General features: G+C 36.9%; 1 long non-coding RNA gene across 1 annotated transcript in view; it reads right to left on the minus strand.

Annotated features, from left to right (window-relative positions):
- Positions 1-6253: 6253 nt before the first annotated feature.
- The window catches only part of LOC137850958 (uncharacterized), a 57867-nt gene continuing 47625 nt past the window's right edge, over positions 6254-16495 (minus strand). The window contains exon 2 of the long non-coding RNA XR_011092925.1: positions 6254-9093. This is a non-coding gene — a long non-coding RNA (uncharacterized lncRNA). The remainder of the gene's footprint in view (positions 9094-16495) is intronic.

The raw sequence follows: 16495 nt of genomic DNA on the forward strand, positions 1-16495 counted from the left end.
TATCTGCTTACTGCAAATCAGAGACAAAATACATCCCTTATTCTTGCTTAAATATATATATATATATGTATATATATATATAAATACTGGTTCAGATACATTTTTAATAGTCTTTAAATTCAAACCACTATTCAAAGACAGCTCTAACCTAGGGCTGTAAACTTTAGCGCTTGCTTTTCTGACAAGAAAGTATACATGAAACAACCGATACATAAGCTAATAGTTGAACTCATCATTTCTAAGTCAAATGAAATTGGTTTCAGCTCCTATCTCTAGGACATGAGTTTGCATTTGGAGATGATATAAATGCCATTCTTACAAAAATTACATTTCTCCTAAGTAGTAAAAGAAAGTTAAAAGAATTTTCATTACTCCCTTAAGCCCTAATACAGCAAATTCTTCTGCATTTGCTCAACTTTGCTAGCTGGCAGTGAGACCAAAAGTGTGAAGTAATATTTCATTATTACCATTTGAATAACTAAAATGCAGAAAACTTGTAAGCAGAAAGAGCCAATGCATTTGCAGTAAGATTCATTTGGTGATTACACTGATTTCCTGGATATTAAAAGTAGTAAAAACTTAAATTTCCTTTCCATTAACTGTAGTAGTAAAGTCCCTGCAGGTAAAATAAGGTCAGGTAGAGGTAGCTCAACTCATTTCACTCTCTCTCACTTCACCCAAGGCCCATTCTTGTAAGGCATATCAAAATATATTAATTTAATAAAGCTGAATCAACAACTACAATGCTTCCAGTACTTAAAAAGCAGAACAGTAATCGCTGACACAGCCAGCTGGAGTGTCAGCCCTGATAGATTTACATCTACTGTTACAGAATGTCAGAGAAAAAACAGATCTAAACATAAAACCTCTCAGCTAAGATAGTCTTTAACTGTTTCTGATTAAGACCCCACCTTTGTCTGCATTCCCAAATGCTGTTAACACCAACCCTTCTCCCATATTCCCACCCCCATAAATGTTACAACCTCCACTGCATTGATGTCCCCTAGTGTGTGAACTGCTGCCTTGGTCTTTCCCTCCCCTATGCTATATTTGTATCCAGTCAATGAATCCGAAATCCCCTGCTAATTACCATCTAAGCTGTTATAAAGAATCTACACGTGTTACTGCACAAAAGAGGATTACTGTACTTTAAACTTAGCAAGGCTTGTTAATCCCATGTACTGCAGGACTGGACATCATAATAGATGCAAGTTTACAAATGACACTTTGGTGTGCCCTTATTTAGACATGCATTTTATTTGCTACTACTATACTGCTGCAATACCTAAAAAGTCTTTGTTCATGATACTTGTGCAATATGCTGAGGAGCACATGCAAAAATAACACAAATACACACTGAGTAATATCTTTATTTAGTAAGGTATTTTTGTAATTCTTGATGCTGTAGCATCCTTTCAAGACTATGATGGCATATTTCCTTGATGGCATTTACTGCCTTTCAAAATTTACTTGTAATTCTGTTTTGAAGTTAATGATTTTTATTTTTTTTCCCCAGAACAGCCTTTGAAAATAAAAGAAATGCAAATAAAGCTCCTCAGAAGTGTTCAGATAGTGATCTAAAGCCTATGCTTCTCTCCTATGCTAAATATTTTAAATATCCATATTCCTGTTATATAAACAAGTTAATAGCAGAAGACCTAATGAGAGCAAGTTGAAAGCACTCCATGGTATTAAAACATATTTTAAATTTTGATTACATACTTTAAAAGTGAACAAAAATTAATGCTTTGATTTCATTCATAGACCAAAATAAGTAACTAATTTAATTAATTATTTAATAAAAGCTGACTTTTGCTCATAAACTACACACCACCAAATGTTTAACCTGCTCCATTAAGTTGCACTGCAAAGGTTTATCTCCCTACATTCGTAGGCCAATGCAGAAGAGATGAATTCATAAGGATACCAAAGACTTCCAAAGACATTAGTCTTCCAAGGCATATTGCTTTTCCAGAGAAGTGAAGAGATTATCTGTGAGGACCAACAAATAGACTTTTGGGAAAGCAATGTTTGCAGGAGAAGGAAACAGCTGTTGCACAGCTAAGAAGCATTTAAATACAGGCATACCACTTGCACTGAAACTCCAGTCTTTGGTTTCAGAAAAAGATGGAATTAAAATGTTGTTTTGGCGGTGTAGAGCACCAAAGCCAAGTTTCCCATCTTCTTTATAACTAAATTTAAGCTCTAAAACTTAATTAGCATCAAGTAGTATTCTCTTGAATACAAACTTTCTCCTCATATAATGAATAAAAAGGTAAAAAAACAAAAACAAAAACAAACAAACAAACAAAAAAGAGTAACTAACAACAACAACAACAAAATATATTTGGATGGAGTTTTTTCCAGAGATTCAGTTTAAAAGGACATGAAGTGCAGGAATTAAGAAAGAATCAGAGAAGAAAAATGACTGAGTTACAAACCAAAAGAAGCTGACTTCCTAAGACACTAGATTTTTCTAGTTTTTGATGACAAGATAGATTGAAAAAAAAATTGCTAAGAGGTTTGCCAACAACAGAAGATAGAAAAACTCATTTAAATCACATCCTCAAGATGAATGAATTATCAAGAAACTATTTTCATTATCACTAGCACAAATTATCATGTCCTTCACTGTGCAAGGACTGTTGGGCTAATATGGGCTATTAATGTTTGGTAGTTTTGGGGATATTTCACTGAAAATAGATCCCTTCCACATTAGGAGTTTCTTCTCAACTTAGAAAAAAAAAAAATCTACTAGACAAATCATTTGCCATGTTCATTTTCATCTGTGACACAGCTATCCTGAAATGGGGTGACACATCACCCTGTCACTAAGGAGGGACTATGCTCATGAAGTTAAATATTCTATATTAAGTATGAATATATATACGTATATATAAAGTTAGCTGGTGAATCTGCATTAAAAACGAGCAAACAAACAAACAAAAAGCTGTGGAAAAACAAAGTAAGCATTATGCAGATATCTTCCCCTAGATAAAGAACTCTGTAGGTGTCACTGTAGCTGTCTAGTACTTGTCCCAGCACCTCATGGCATTGAAGGCTATGGTGAAGCACTTCCATGGAATTTTACTAATTCAAAATTAAGATTCATGATGTCCTCATTCAGCTGTTCTCAAACCACTGAAAAACAAACAAACAAAATAGAATACATAACAGAAAATACAAACATAAAAATACCTAGTCTGTAAGGCAACCTTTAAGTCACACAACCAGCTCAATCCACACAGCCAGAGGAGCAGTAAACTTCACCCTGACTGCAGAAATGTGTAGGCAGAACTGAAGCTTCAAAAAAGGAACCAAAAACCAAACCAAAAATAAATAAATAAATAAAACCACCCCATTCCTCTGAGTGGAGCAGTAACACAGGATCAGAGTTCTTTTTCCCCCAAGTGCCATTTCATCTAAAACTATTTGGTGAACACATAAAAATTTTAGCCATAGAGAAATGAAAAAGTATAAGCTTTGCATGGCTTTCATTATATCCCTGCCCTCTTTCTGAAACTTACTTAGAATTTCTGAAGAGTTAACAAAATTGTATAAGGTGTCATGACAGATGTCTATGAAGGACCAAATTTCATGCTTTTTCTTCTTGATCAAATCCAGCTAATGTCTTTAACGTCCTAGCAACTCATGGTTCTAAGTTTCACATATAAGCTACTCATTTCCCCAGAAAATCATTAAAACAAAGGAAAGATTACTCAGTGGTGCCTTCCTTACAACAGTAATAGAAACTCAGTTATAGAAATCCATTTCAAATAAGAAAAGGTTACATATTTTTATATAATAGCTTCAACACACTTTTTAACTGGTTTTGTGCATGACAGTACCTTCGATTTTCTTCTGATGGTGTCTAGCTATTTTTCCTGAATGGTTACAATCAAACCTCTAAGGGTACTTTGAGTACTTACAAATATGCTTTGCCTGCATTGCTCTACACAGCTTTCTCAGCCTCTTGCCTTGGCAGTGCTCTTCTGAAATTCCTGTGATCTTTCCTCATGTCAGTTAATATCAATAATTTCACCATGATAACAGCAAGCATGTATTTTAGTGCCTCACTGTCCATTTATATAAATCAAGTCATGCTAATGTTTCCAGCTTTCCTATCTCAAATGCCAAAACTGAGTACTTCACATCTAAAAGAGGCCATCATTTTCCTCCCTCAGTGGTATTTACAAAATAAAAGGAAACCTTGGTAAATTTGCTTTCTCCCTACTGCTAAAGGGCAAATGTATTAGCATCTTTTATCTCCAAAAACAATATCTGAAGTCACATAAAGACTGAGGTTTTGGAATCCTATTCTAAGTGAAAACTCTCTCACCATTCCTGGCAGAGAACCCAGGGAGAAAATTTTACTTTGCGAGTGATTTAACACAATATTTTAGTGATTGATGTTTTTAACTTACCTAAGACAAGTGTGCAGTAATACTTTTCTTAACACATCTGATTAAAAGACATCTCAGAACATATGGCTAAAGATATCAGACCAGATGATAAAAGTCTAGATATAGAAGCATGCTAAGGACCTAGAGCACCATTGACATTCTGATTACCAGGTTTTAATCTCTGCAACAACCAAAGCTTGCTCCAAAAAAATGCAAGGGACAAAAAAAGAGACAGCCAATGATCAAACACTATTTGAAATTTCAAAGTAATGCATCTTTAGCATTTTTTTCTCTGCTTGACATGGTGTTTTTAATATGTAGTTGTAGATTTGTGGTGTGATGGCCTAAAGATAAAAGGGAATTAAGGTTAGAAGAGAAAAGCAGGTGATAGTAGCTGGAAAATATAGACAAGTTTGAAGCCACCTTTCCTTAAAAACCTGACAAAGTTACGCTGAGATGAAAATTTTCACATATTCCCCCCCCACACCCCCCCCAGCTCTATCAGTGAGTCTAACTATTGCCTTTCTTTAGAAACCCTGTTTCCCTTTTCAGTGTGCTGCTCCAGCAGGATCACAGACTTTGGTCAGTCTTCACAAGTGGTGAAAAGACCTTGCAATAGAAGAATTACCAGGAGAAAATGCATGCCAAAGATTGGTGAGGCTGGAGAAAAAAGAGGTACATATCTGACAGAGAGACTCCAGTATATCTGAATATTATAATTCAGCTGCAGTAGCTCTTTAACAAAGCATTTTCCTTACCAGAAAGCTTCCCTTTCCCTCTCAGTGACAGCATACTGGAAAATGCTTTGCAAGGATTTTTCCTCCCTTCCCCCACATCATGTTATTCTTACATCTTCTCTCTTACACTGACAAAATGATGCAGAAAGAGTGGCCAGTGTTTTCCATACCAAATAATTTGTTGACTGTTACAGGTCATATGGGCAGGACAAGCACTGCCTTCAGCAGAATATCTGTGCCCTCTGTCATTATTTTCTGCTCTCACTGCCTATTCCTAGCTCAAAGCAAGCCCTACTTCCGTTTGCTGCACATAGCAGTCGATTAAAGGACAAGAGTTTTTTGTAGCTGTGCTGCAATTCACAATGCCAACACAGAAAGCCTCATTTCTTCTTTACTTTTTATCTAGGACTGAACAAAAAAGAGCACGTGGGGGAAGGGAAGGAGGAATGGAAGTGTGCCCCAGCACTTCTTTTGAGATATACAATGCTCTTTGCAATGTTCACAGCTTTAATGTTAGTATCTGGGTTACATATAGAATATTAAATCACAATCATTAAAACATCTGAGGTTACACTAATTTAATTTTTATAACAATAAAAGTAGTAATATAATTAATTATATTTGGAGCAGTTATATTAGTGTGACTTTTTTTTTTTTTTTTTTTTAAACTGGTGTTTGAATCTAGAAGCTATTTTGGTCAGGTACATGTTTTTAAGTATGTGCAAGAATCTACTGCAAATATTGCTGAGCCTCATCTCTCATAATCCACTACCTCCATTTAAATATAAGAAAGAACTTTAAACATGATTTTCCAAAAACATGCTTTTTTCACACACAAATGAATTTTGGGAGTTCTTGTGTGTGCTGCATTATTAATAGACAGAGTTTTATAACATACTGAAGCTATGTATATGAGCAGATGAAAGTAGAGTTATTTAAATTCCTTGAAATTTAGAAGAAAAAAAAAAGTTTCCATGCCAAACAAAACAGAATAAAGTCCTTCTACAGTCACTCATTTTATCAGCAACCTTGTTCTGAAAGTCTGTCTTTTTCTCACAGCTCATATTTACAAAATATTTTCAAGTTATTTGTGCCATGACATGGACATGAAAATTCCCAATTTCCAGTTGAGTTTATTACCTTGAAGTAATGAGCAGATGAAACTTTAGTTTAGTATCGTAGGTACTACAAATCATAGTACTTTTGCATACAACTGGGCCCCAATTGCCAGGGCAAGTAAGAAGCACAAAGTTCAAGTTACATAATCATTTAACAATTATTAATTTAATTATTGTTTTACAATTTTTATTCCTGCTGGTTTAAAATTGCAACCAAGCATAACAGGGAAACAAAAAAAAAAAATAAAAAATAAAAAATAGAAAATGCTAATGTCTTCATTTTCTCTTGAAAAAGAAAACATGTCTAGTTGCCCTATAATAATATTCTCAGTTAGTTAATTGCCCTTCATATTTCCCTCAACTAAACATTGGACTGTGGATAATGTAACCTCAGTACATCTACAGGAAAGAAATCAGTGGCTTTGTTCTTTGGAATTAAAGTTCAGGTGACTTCATTCCTGTGTTGCTTTGATGGTGAGCATTTGATACAAAAAGCTGATCGATACTCAATATTCAGTGATTGAAAAAGATATATTTCCATATATTTCCATAAATGACGTATATATGATAAGCAACAGAATTGAAAGATCAATACCTTCATTGAGACAAAATATACAAACGCAATAAGATGAAAGCAGTCCTTGTTCCAGATAACTTCTGTCAACTAAAATCAATTTGAAGTCTTCATGCAAACTGTTACAAGTTTTCAAATACTTAATTTATTAAAACATAAAAAACAACATGCACTGAAAGAAGAGCATGGCATTCTTCAGGTCTGTCTCCCACTCTGAGGGGCCGAGCCCTTTCGCTTAAGTGGTAAATAATTAGATGACAGTAGCGCTACTCAACAGGGAGCATGTGGTGGCTTCCCATGGCTGCTCAGACAGCAACAGTAAGTGGGAAAGGGAGAACCTTGCCTGTGCTGTACCTGATAATAAAGTGAGACTGGCAAATATAGAGATTTAGAAATAATATTCTGTTAAATTCTGTTCCGTCTTACTGTATTAAGTAGAAATAAAGTTTGGCATGTTATTGAAGTAAAATACTGAAATTGGCTAGAAAGCATTGCAATGAAAGAACAATGTTCCCACATTGTGCCTGTGTCAAAGTGGCATTTTATCAGAGTTGATCTGTATCGTTGGAAAGTCCAATGAACTTCAAGTATATGATAGAGTATATCTCCATTTCTGTGATTCAGGAGAGGAAGTCATTTTTTGGCCCTCAGTTTTGTCCTACAACAGCACAACTGTGTGCTTCCTGATACATGAAACTCATAGCAAAGATGACTTACCTCCCTGCTACAATAGAATCTTTTTTTTTTCTTCTTTTTTTTTTTTCCTCTTTTTGAGGCATAAACACATCAGAACTATCTGTATTCTGATGGTACAGAAACCAGAATGCATTAATTTGTTTAATAACAAATGATAGCCCATTTTGCAGTGCCCAGGCCCACCATTTCTATTGAAGAATTCACTGGTTTCTCCAGCCTGCCTCAACACTGAGATTTTCTGTTCTTGCTCACAGCCGGCAGTCTGGCAAGCTAATCATCCTCTGCTGATTCTGCCAGATGTCTGTGAAATAGAAAGCTGCCCACCACCAAACAGACTGGCAGTTTTATGACTGTGACAATTGCTTGTGGCAAAATTATAATTAGTACACCAATGCTGCTATGCATTCTAAATAGGATCACACTGATTCCTGCTCCATTTTTTTTTTTTTTTAACAACACTCCAAATATGATTTTTAAACAATTGTGAAAACAGCTGCATGCTGACTGCCATTAACAGCAACATCTGTCAGATCTTAGCATTGGGCACTGTGATGGATATTTTCTCGCTACTCCAAGGGCTGCTGTAACTGGTGAAGACTACACTGTGTTGGTCCAGGGAAGGCTGTCAGTGTTATTCTTGGAGTTATAAAACATCTTTGGGTGATTACAGATAACAGCCTGGGTAATGTCTCCAAGTGGTTGCTGACATGCAGATATTACACAGACTTTTTGCTAAACAGAACGCTCCACGCAGGGCTGTAGCTGTGATTAAATATTTTTCATATGTATTTCCATTCCAAGCATTTCTAAGCACCTCAAAGCAAAGGAGAGTGGGTGGAGAAATATGACACGTAGAGAAAAAGACTTGGAAATTTAACATTTCACAGAAACTATTCTTGAAGAGGTCAGAAATGCTGTAACTTCTCCTTGATCATCACCCAAAAGTAGCTCTCATCTCACTGCCTAATCCCAGGAACACAGAAGATGCAATCCCACCAAACTATTTTTTAGATGCTGGAGGAGGGAATATTGCTTCCAATATAATGCTGAAAGATGGAAAGCACGAGGTGCACACCTCTCTTTGACCATCTTGGTTGGTTATTTGCAGCCTGTCCTGGTCAAGATGAAGAAATATGGGGAAGGAGCCTACTTCCTAGAGGTTGTTTCTGTGGCGTCTCACTTCTGCATGGGGAAACACTGCTTTTCCAACAGCAATGCTGTGCTGCACTGTAACAGGGGTTTTAAATGTTTTTAATTGCTCTCATGGGACTCATGGGAACAGTGGGCAATAGACAAGCCCAACACGAAATAGAGAGTATAGCAGGAACATCAAGTAACGATGTGTTATGGCTGCTGAGATGAGTCAAGATGAGGCTCTTTGCTTCTCCTCAATGGTGGAGGCCAGCAGGACCTTCCCCACGGATTTTTCCTTCCACGGGGTGATGGTATCTGCCAGGGTTCTGTGTCATCCCTCTTCTTCCAAATCTTTCCCTCCTTTAGATGGATCCACAGGGAGGGCCCAAGGGGTGCCCAGCAAATCTCCAAATACCCATGCATGGGTAGCCCTTGCAATGAGAAGGAAAGTTTTATCATGCATTTGATAACTGGCCTTTGAGAGCTTTGTAAATGCAAGGTTTCTATCACAATACTGAGAACCTCAATAGGAGAATAGGAGGCATCTTTTAATAAATTATAGCACATCAGCACTTGGGAAAAAAAAAATAAAAAAAATACTGCCCAGTCTTCAACAGGGAATGGTTCAAAAGAAGATGTAGGGACCAGTGGCTGTTGCTTCCCTGCTGGCTCTTAGAGACAGCTGCAACAGGTATAAGTAAAACAACATTAATAAGGTGCCACAACATGAGACACCCTGTCCTCCTGTTCTGACCTTCTACAAGCCAAGGGTAAGGTCATGAAGCCAACAGGTTTGGGGAAAAAAAAAATCTCATATTAACCAAAGACATCTTGGCATTGGCAGTAAACCCAACAGAGGAGAACAGAAATCCCCCCCAAAAAAAAGAATGGGGGAAAAAAGGAACAACACACACATAAACCCACAACCCAAATGTCAAACAAGCAATTATTTTATTTGTTTTTAAAGGAGATCTGCCTGGTTGATGATTAGGAAGAATCGCTGCAAAAAAGTATTAGGTTCCTCTTCTTAAAAACAAGTACTTAGCAACATGACTAAAGTCTCCTGGAAATTCAAGACAAGATTTGCTGGAACTACTGTTAAGATTTACTGCAAAACTTGTTGTTTATATGGCAGCTCTCTATTGACCTAAGATATTATCAAAGTTACATTGAGGAAAAAAAAATAGCTCTTCCTTTTCCACACACAAAGTTTTTAAACTGATTACTAAAAAGCATGGAATAAAGCAAGACAAGTTAAAGAACATTTATATATATATATATAGACATGTAGGAAAAGAGTCAGTGGGCAAAATCTCTATTACTGTAGATTAGCAATGAATAATGGTTGGCTGAGGGGCAGCTTGAATGCCTGAAGAGACCAACGTTTATCTTTTTTTCTAGGGATGGTGTACAGCAAGTAGCAAGTTCTATGTCATAGAGCAATCACTTGTGTATTACACTGTTTTCTCCCACTGACATTTGCTCTTTTTTGATGTTCTTTACATGTTGGTATCATACTGTTTGGTATACTGTGAAAACAGACAGCAGATGGGAAACTATTGACCCAGCTAAACATTGTGAATGTATAGGCAGTTAGCAATTAATTGCATTGATCATTTTCATGCAGCAATTTGTAAAGTTGCTAGAAGACTTTAGAGATGTAATGGAAAAGTTGCAATCAAAAGCAATATCACGCTCCATCTTCTCCTTCAAAACATTCACCTCTTTTCATTTAACATCTTCACTCATCTTCCTAAAATTTCCTATTGAATCATAGGTTAATCATTAAGGTTGGAAAAGACGTCCAAGATTATCTGGTCCAACAATTTCCTTACCACCAATATCACCTGCTAAGCCACGTCCCTAAGTACTGTGTCCAACCTTTCTTTAAACACTGCAAGGAAGGGTACCTCTACCACCTCCCTGGGCAACCTGCTTCAGTGCTTAACACATCACTGTGAAATACATTTATTATATAAATGTCTTTTGTGCTTTTGTTTTGTAAGTAAACAATAAAAATTGTCAGAATTTCACAGCAAAATCCATACAGATGAGTGAGAGTGAGAAATTGCACATGATGATTTGCTCTCAGGGTGTCTCTCACCTTCTTTCATAGGTGTCAGTATGTTATCATCAATGATTAATGTCAGTTAAACAATTAGCACAAAATCCTCTTCCAAATCACACATTTTGCACTGGCAAAACATCTTGGTGATCAGTAGTGTATAGTTAGGATGCATTAATTTGTTGAATGAATGAAAGAAAACAGTATTCCTCCTTTTGCATATTTCCAAATGTGCAAAACAACTAGAGCCATTGTCTCTAGCATCCTGCATAGTCATTACAATATTCAAATCTGGATGAAAAAAAAGCCCTGTTACACTATTCCAGGAAAAATGAAAACTATGAAGTCATAGGTGTTATGTATAGTAGGAGCTATAATCATCCATTGCTTTTCCATCCCCTCACATGTACTATTTTCCTTCTCACAGTTGCACCTCTAAACACTTATCTTATAGTCTCCTTTGTGGGAACTTCATAGCAAAAGAATGGAATCCAAGGAAATACACAGCTTTTACAAGATGTTAGACAATTTGGCTATTAATAACACTTGACGTCACACTTCCAAGGAAGCAAAAATGCTGCTGCAGGGGAGCTAAAATAGGCCAGCTTTGACTCACTATGGCTATAAGAGAAGCAGCTGGCCAAAGGCAGCCTGACTGAAACTCACGACTAGAATAATTGTGCTCTTTAAACTATCTGGCCAAGATCTGTGTTTTCAGTGATTTTGCTGTCAGTAAATGAAAAACAATAAAGAGACAGCTAATATACTTGTGGTAATTTGAACGCTATTTCACGTTAATTAGCCAGGTCAGCCTTGCTGCAACACTTGAATTAATTGTGGGAAAGTGGTATCATCAGTTCATTGCTAGGTAGCACTGACATGGCTGTTCAGCAGCTAATACATCATTCGGAGACAAAAGCAGCATTTTGAAAGAAGATACAAAGCTTCAGGGATTGCCTTTTTTCCTGACCCACTGCTGGAGCCCGTTACTACTATTAATGTTTTATTAATGAAGATGCTGAACGAAAGACACAGCATTCTCAGATGTGCCTGGACTTGGGACCCCTAGCTGTATCTACCGCGGTCCATTTCCTAAAAGGAGGGAGCACCTCATAATTTCATTAGAGGATCGATCAACAGCCATCTGTACTGATTGGACCATCTGGTTAACACCATTCCCAAGCGTGTCATGCAGACATTACCTATACCATGTGGCATAAAGCAGAGCTTCCTTCTACATCTCCTGCCCCACCAAACTTGCTGCAGGAGGAGAACATCAGCAAGATAGTGCTGTGAGGCAAAGCTTCATAGCAAAATACTTTGCACTACAGCAGCAGGAACATGTTTTTCCCTAATGCCCAGAACAGCTGTGTCTTGCTCAGGGAGGTTTGTGTAGTGGACACTCTTGCTTGGTATGCATCCCTGGGGAAATCTGCAGCACCCCTGCAAGCCCCACTCTTGTTTTTGGAACAGCATCTCCCCTGTCTTCATTGCTGAGTTATTCTCTCACTTTTTTTCTTCATAAACGCTTCTTGTGACAGCATGTTTAGAGAAGAAAAAAGGAGCATTTGTCCTTTTTGGCTATAGTACAATGTACATACAAATACACCTCACAGCTATAAAGAATTCATTCTTCCTTCCAAAAGTAATTGCTAAGGGCCTGCTCTCTAGAAGACAAATGCAATTGATTAAGAGTGGTTATTGTTTTGTATTAAAATCATTTTTCTTAGCCTTGACCAAACTTATTAAAATACTGTAAGAAACAGTAGCTTGCTGCCATCAGTGAGAACAGAATTTGTCATACAAAAATAGACAATAAACAGGCGTGTGAAATTGTCTCATACTGATCACTGGCCAAAAGTTTTATTATACACATTTTTGGGCAGTTTCCTCAACTGAAAACATCAAATTGTGTAAGATGCTTTCATTTGATTAGTCTGCAGGGTCATATTCTATCTGTTGATATCTCCACAGCTCACCCTAGCAGTAGGCACATCTTAAATATCAGCAGAATAGTTATTCCATTTATCTATCACATCATAAAAAGAACAGCTTAACTGTAGGTTTTTGACCTAACCAAAAAAAAACAAACAAACAACACCAAGTCAGTATAAAGAGTCCAGCTTAGGTGATAGTTATTTTAAGTTCATGACCACTAAGTGCAAAAGTTAAAAATAAAAATAATAACAACAGTCAAGACATTTTTTCTAGGTAGGCACTGTGCAATTGTTCTGCTCTTCCTATGCTCCTGGTGAAGATAACATATGGCCATACATGAAACTCTGCCAATGCAGTGAACAAAGCATCCACATCTTTTCTCCCCATCATGATATTTAAAACAAAAGACTAGCTCTTCCTTGAAATATAAGATCCTAGTGGATCTGCCACATTTTTTCCCCAAAGAAATAGAAGCAGCATTTTTATCCCTGTAAAAATAAATAAATAAATAAATAAAAACAGATATTTCCAGCTTGGAGCCATCATGTATGGTTGCTATGGTGACATAACAGTTGGCTAAATTCAATCAGTTCTCCCTATTATTTTGGTATTTTGTTTAAGAGATCACAACTTAAAGAGAAAAGCTCCCTTCCCCCCTCTCCTCACAAACACCATTTAAAAGTACTCCACAGGCTTATTATAGTATTGGTCGCTATGACATGATCTCCCCTAGAAGCAAAGCCTCTTCTCCAGGAAATCCCAAATAAACACCAAAAATAACCAGCTAATAAACTGTGGAGACACGTGACACAATGCATTCTCCTATTACCTTCTGTTTTCTTTCCTACCCAATACCTTCCTGTATCCTTATACACTAATCTGTCTCTGCTAAAGCTATTTTTAATGTATCAGTTACCTAAGCAGCTGGCTTTTTTTTTTTAAACCACATTTTCCTTGTTTGTCTTTCTTCAGATAAGTGGATTCTACTCACAGAAACACAGAAATTGTAGCTACAGTGGAATCATTTTGCAGCCCTGCAATGACATACATAATGTCTGCTATCACTAAAACTAAGAGCTTTTTAGAATCACCAAAGGCAAGTTCCACTTTACAAATCATACAGGTATTAAGGCTCAGCTGGGCAGTTTAAAGTAAGAGTCTGATTGAAGTGGATGGGAGGTCACTGTGTTTCCTTAAATATGCCTGAAATGATGATGAAAACAGTGCAAAATTAGTACAGTTAGCATGGGATCACAGAGAAACAGCATTCAGTGTGTTTGTTTAGGCTAAAAAAAAAAAAAAAAGAGTTATTAGATTTTTAACAGGCCTGTTGACACAGCTCTACAGGTCTCTGTTTCACCACACAACCAATCTCAAGAAACCCCACAGCAGAAGTAGAGACAACACTAGTGCACAGTCAATCTGTACAGGCAGAGGTACCCCTGCGTCACAGACAGGGTGAAATAGTAAAGCTTTCTGTGCATGATGTTTTTGTGATAATTTTTAAGGTAAGCCTAGATTTGAGCAAGACCTTGGCTGCAGCTGTTTGCAAGATGTAGGGTCTTTACAAGTGGAGAGACAGATGCCAGAACCCTAGAGTTCCATGCAAGTACCTCCTTCCTTTTCAGCCCAACCCACCCCCATGTAGTTTCTAGAAGCAGGTCACGGGAAGGCAGGTGGCCTTGACCCAGCACTGGGAGAAAGATGAAGAAAGACAGGCTGCTGTCAGAAGAGAAATGCAACCATGCTGGATGGTCTTTTGAGCCAGAGAAGTAAAATCAGAGCCTAAGCAAGCTTTTTTAATGTGTCTGCAGCATCTCAATAACCTCAGGGGTTCCTTGCAGTTTTCCACTCTTCCTTCTAGTCTTTGCTGTTCATTTATCATAAAAAAAGACAGGCTCATATTTTAATGACAACTTGAGAAATCTCTTTCCTTCTCTTCCTAGTCAAGGACACTGAATTCAACTCATGATACTATTTCAAAATGTCTTCTTTGCTTAGAAAGCTTGCTGAGTTTTTAATGCATCCTTAATAAATGCTAAAAAATGTATTTTATGCAGCAGCTGAAAATTAAGTCAGTCCTGACAACCAGCTCCCAACTTCAAATTGTGATAATAGAATAGCATATATTTATATTTTAAAAATGCTTTTCTCACCACTTTGGCATCACAAAAAAACTCACATCTAACCAAAGGAAAAGATCTTGCTTAGACGTATGGTTTACAGTGGCAGCATGCCTGAAGCCATTGGTTTGCCATACTGTTTCAACTCTACTTTTTTTTTTTTTTTTTTTTTTTTTTTCTGATGGCATGTAGTTAAGTCATCACAGCAAAGGAAAGAAAGCACTCTGCTTACATGTTGGTAAAGAACTAGAGTCATTTTAATGTAAAAAAAAAAAAAAGTAATGAATATTTCAAGGTTTTCAAAGGATTGTCTACTAAAGATCTGCAAAACAAATCAGGCCATTGCAGAATATTTTAGTGCTATTTGCATTTGCTTCTTTGTACTAAAACCTTACTGACTGATGACTGGCAGAAGAGATTTATTTTGTACACCAAAGGATCTTCCATTTTGAGTTTGCAATGAGCTGATGGGAGCGAATGAGAGTAATGATCTTTTTCCTCCAGTGTACTTGAGACACCTGTTATTCTCTGGTTTCACAAGAGAACAAGAGAATGGAGCTAATGCCATCTATGGATATGACTATATTTTCTATGCTCAGAAATACTTAGGAAGTTTGATGGTTTTTCAGGTACTAACACAAATCCCATTATGGATCATGGTCTCTATTGTAGAATAAGATGAGTTTTGAAAAACTGAGTGTAATAGCATCAAAAACTTCACATGATAGATATCATAGCAACATCACCACCAAACTCTGATGAGCTCTAGAATGTGTCAGAAACATTTCAGCAGTTTCACTGAATTTTCAAAACAGATTTACAAGGGCTAATGCACATCAATTACTTGCAAGCCCTCTGAAGTGACTGTTTTTTTGAAGCATGTAATTGAGGGAGGACCGTGAAAGTTCATGCCTGGTGGATTGTCTTGGCTAGCAAGAGTGAGAAACCACAGCACCTCTTTGGACAAAGTGTGTCCTGAAGCCTTGGGCTGAGGGCCTGGCATCCAGCTCACAATATTAGACAAAGTCCTTTAAGTTGCAGCATTATCACTGCACATTTGACTCATTTCAGCTTAACCTAGCTTGAAAGAGCCATTGCATGTAAAGCAATGCTGAAAGTACAAAGACAAATTGTTTTGGCAGCAGATGAGCTGTGCAAGTTGAAATGCAGGAAGAGAGATAGGCCAACTAGGAAGCCAATACCTGAGCTAAGCACCCGTGTGAATGCTTGAAGGATGCTTGAAACAATTACAGGCAACTTTCAGAAATCCATCACCAAAATTGAGCTAACATGCCTTCTACTTTTTCTCTGCCCTTATTTCACCTTTTGCTATGTTCTTCCTATGCTTGTCCTCATTCAAGGTTTTTTGTTCAGAGAAAGACGAATTCAATATAATACAAGTACTAGCTGGCGTGAAAGCAACCCCTTTTCAGAAACATTAATAGGATGGGTACTATACACTGAGACCTCAGTTTTCTCAAAGAAAAAAATAGAGGAACGGCAAGCTTGAAATTACTTGGACATAAAAAGTACTTACTAAATATCTGTATTTTTCCTTATGACTCAATAAATACATATATATTTAAATCATGACTTCTCCAGACTTCCTGTTCAGAGAATTACCTAAAAGTAATATATGTGCAACAGCATTGAAATATATAGCAAATAGATGAAGAAAACATTTATTTCCAAATAAATTTTGTCAAA

Source organism: Anas acuta, chromosome 2 (assembly GCF_963932015.1).
Source record: "Anas acuta chromosome 2, bAnaAcu1.1, whole genome shotgun sequence".
NCBI lineage: Eukaryota > Metazoa > Chordata > Aves > Anseriformes > Anatidae > Anas > Anas acuta.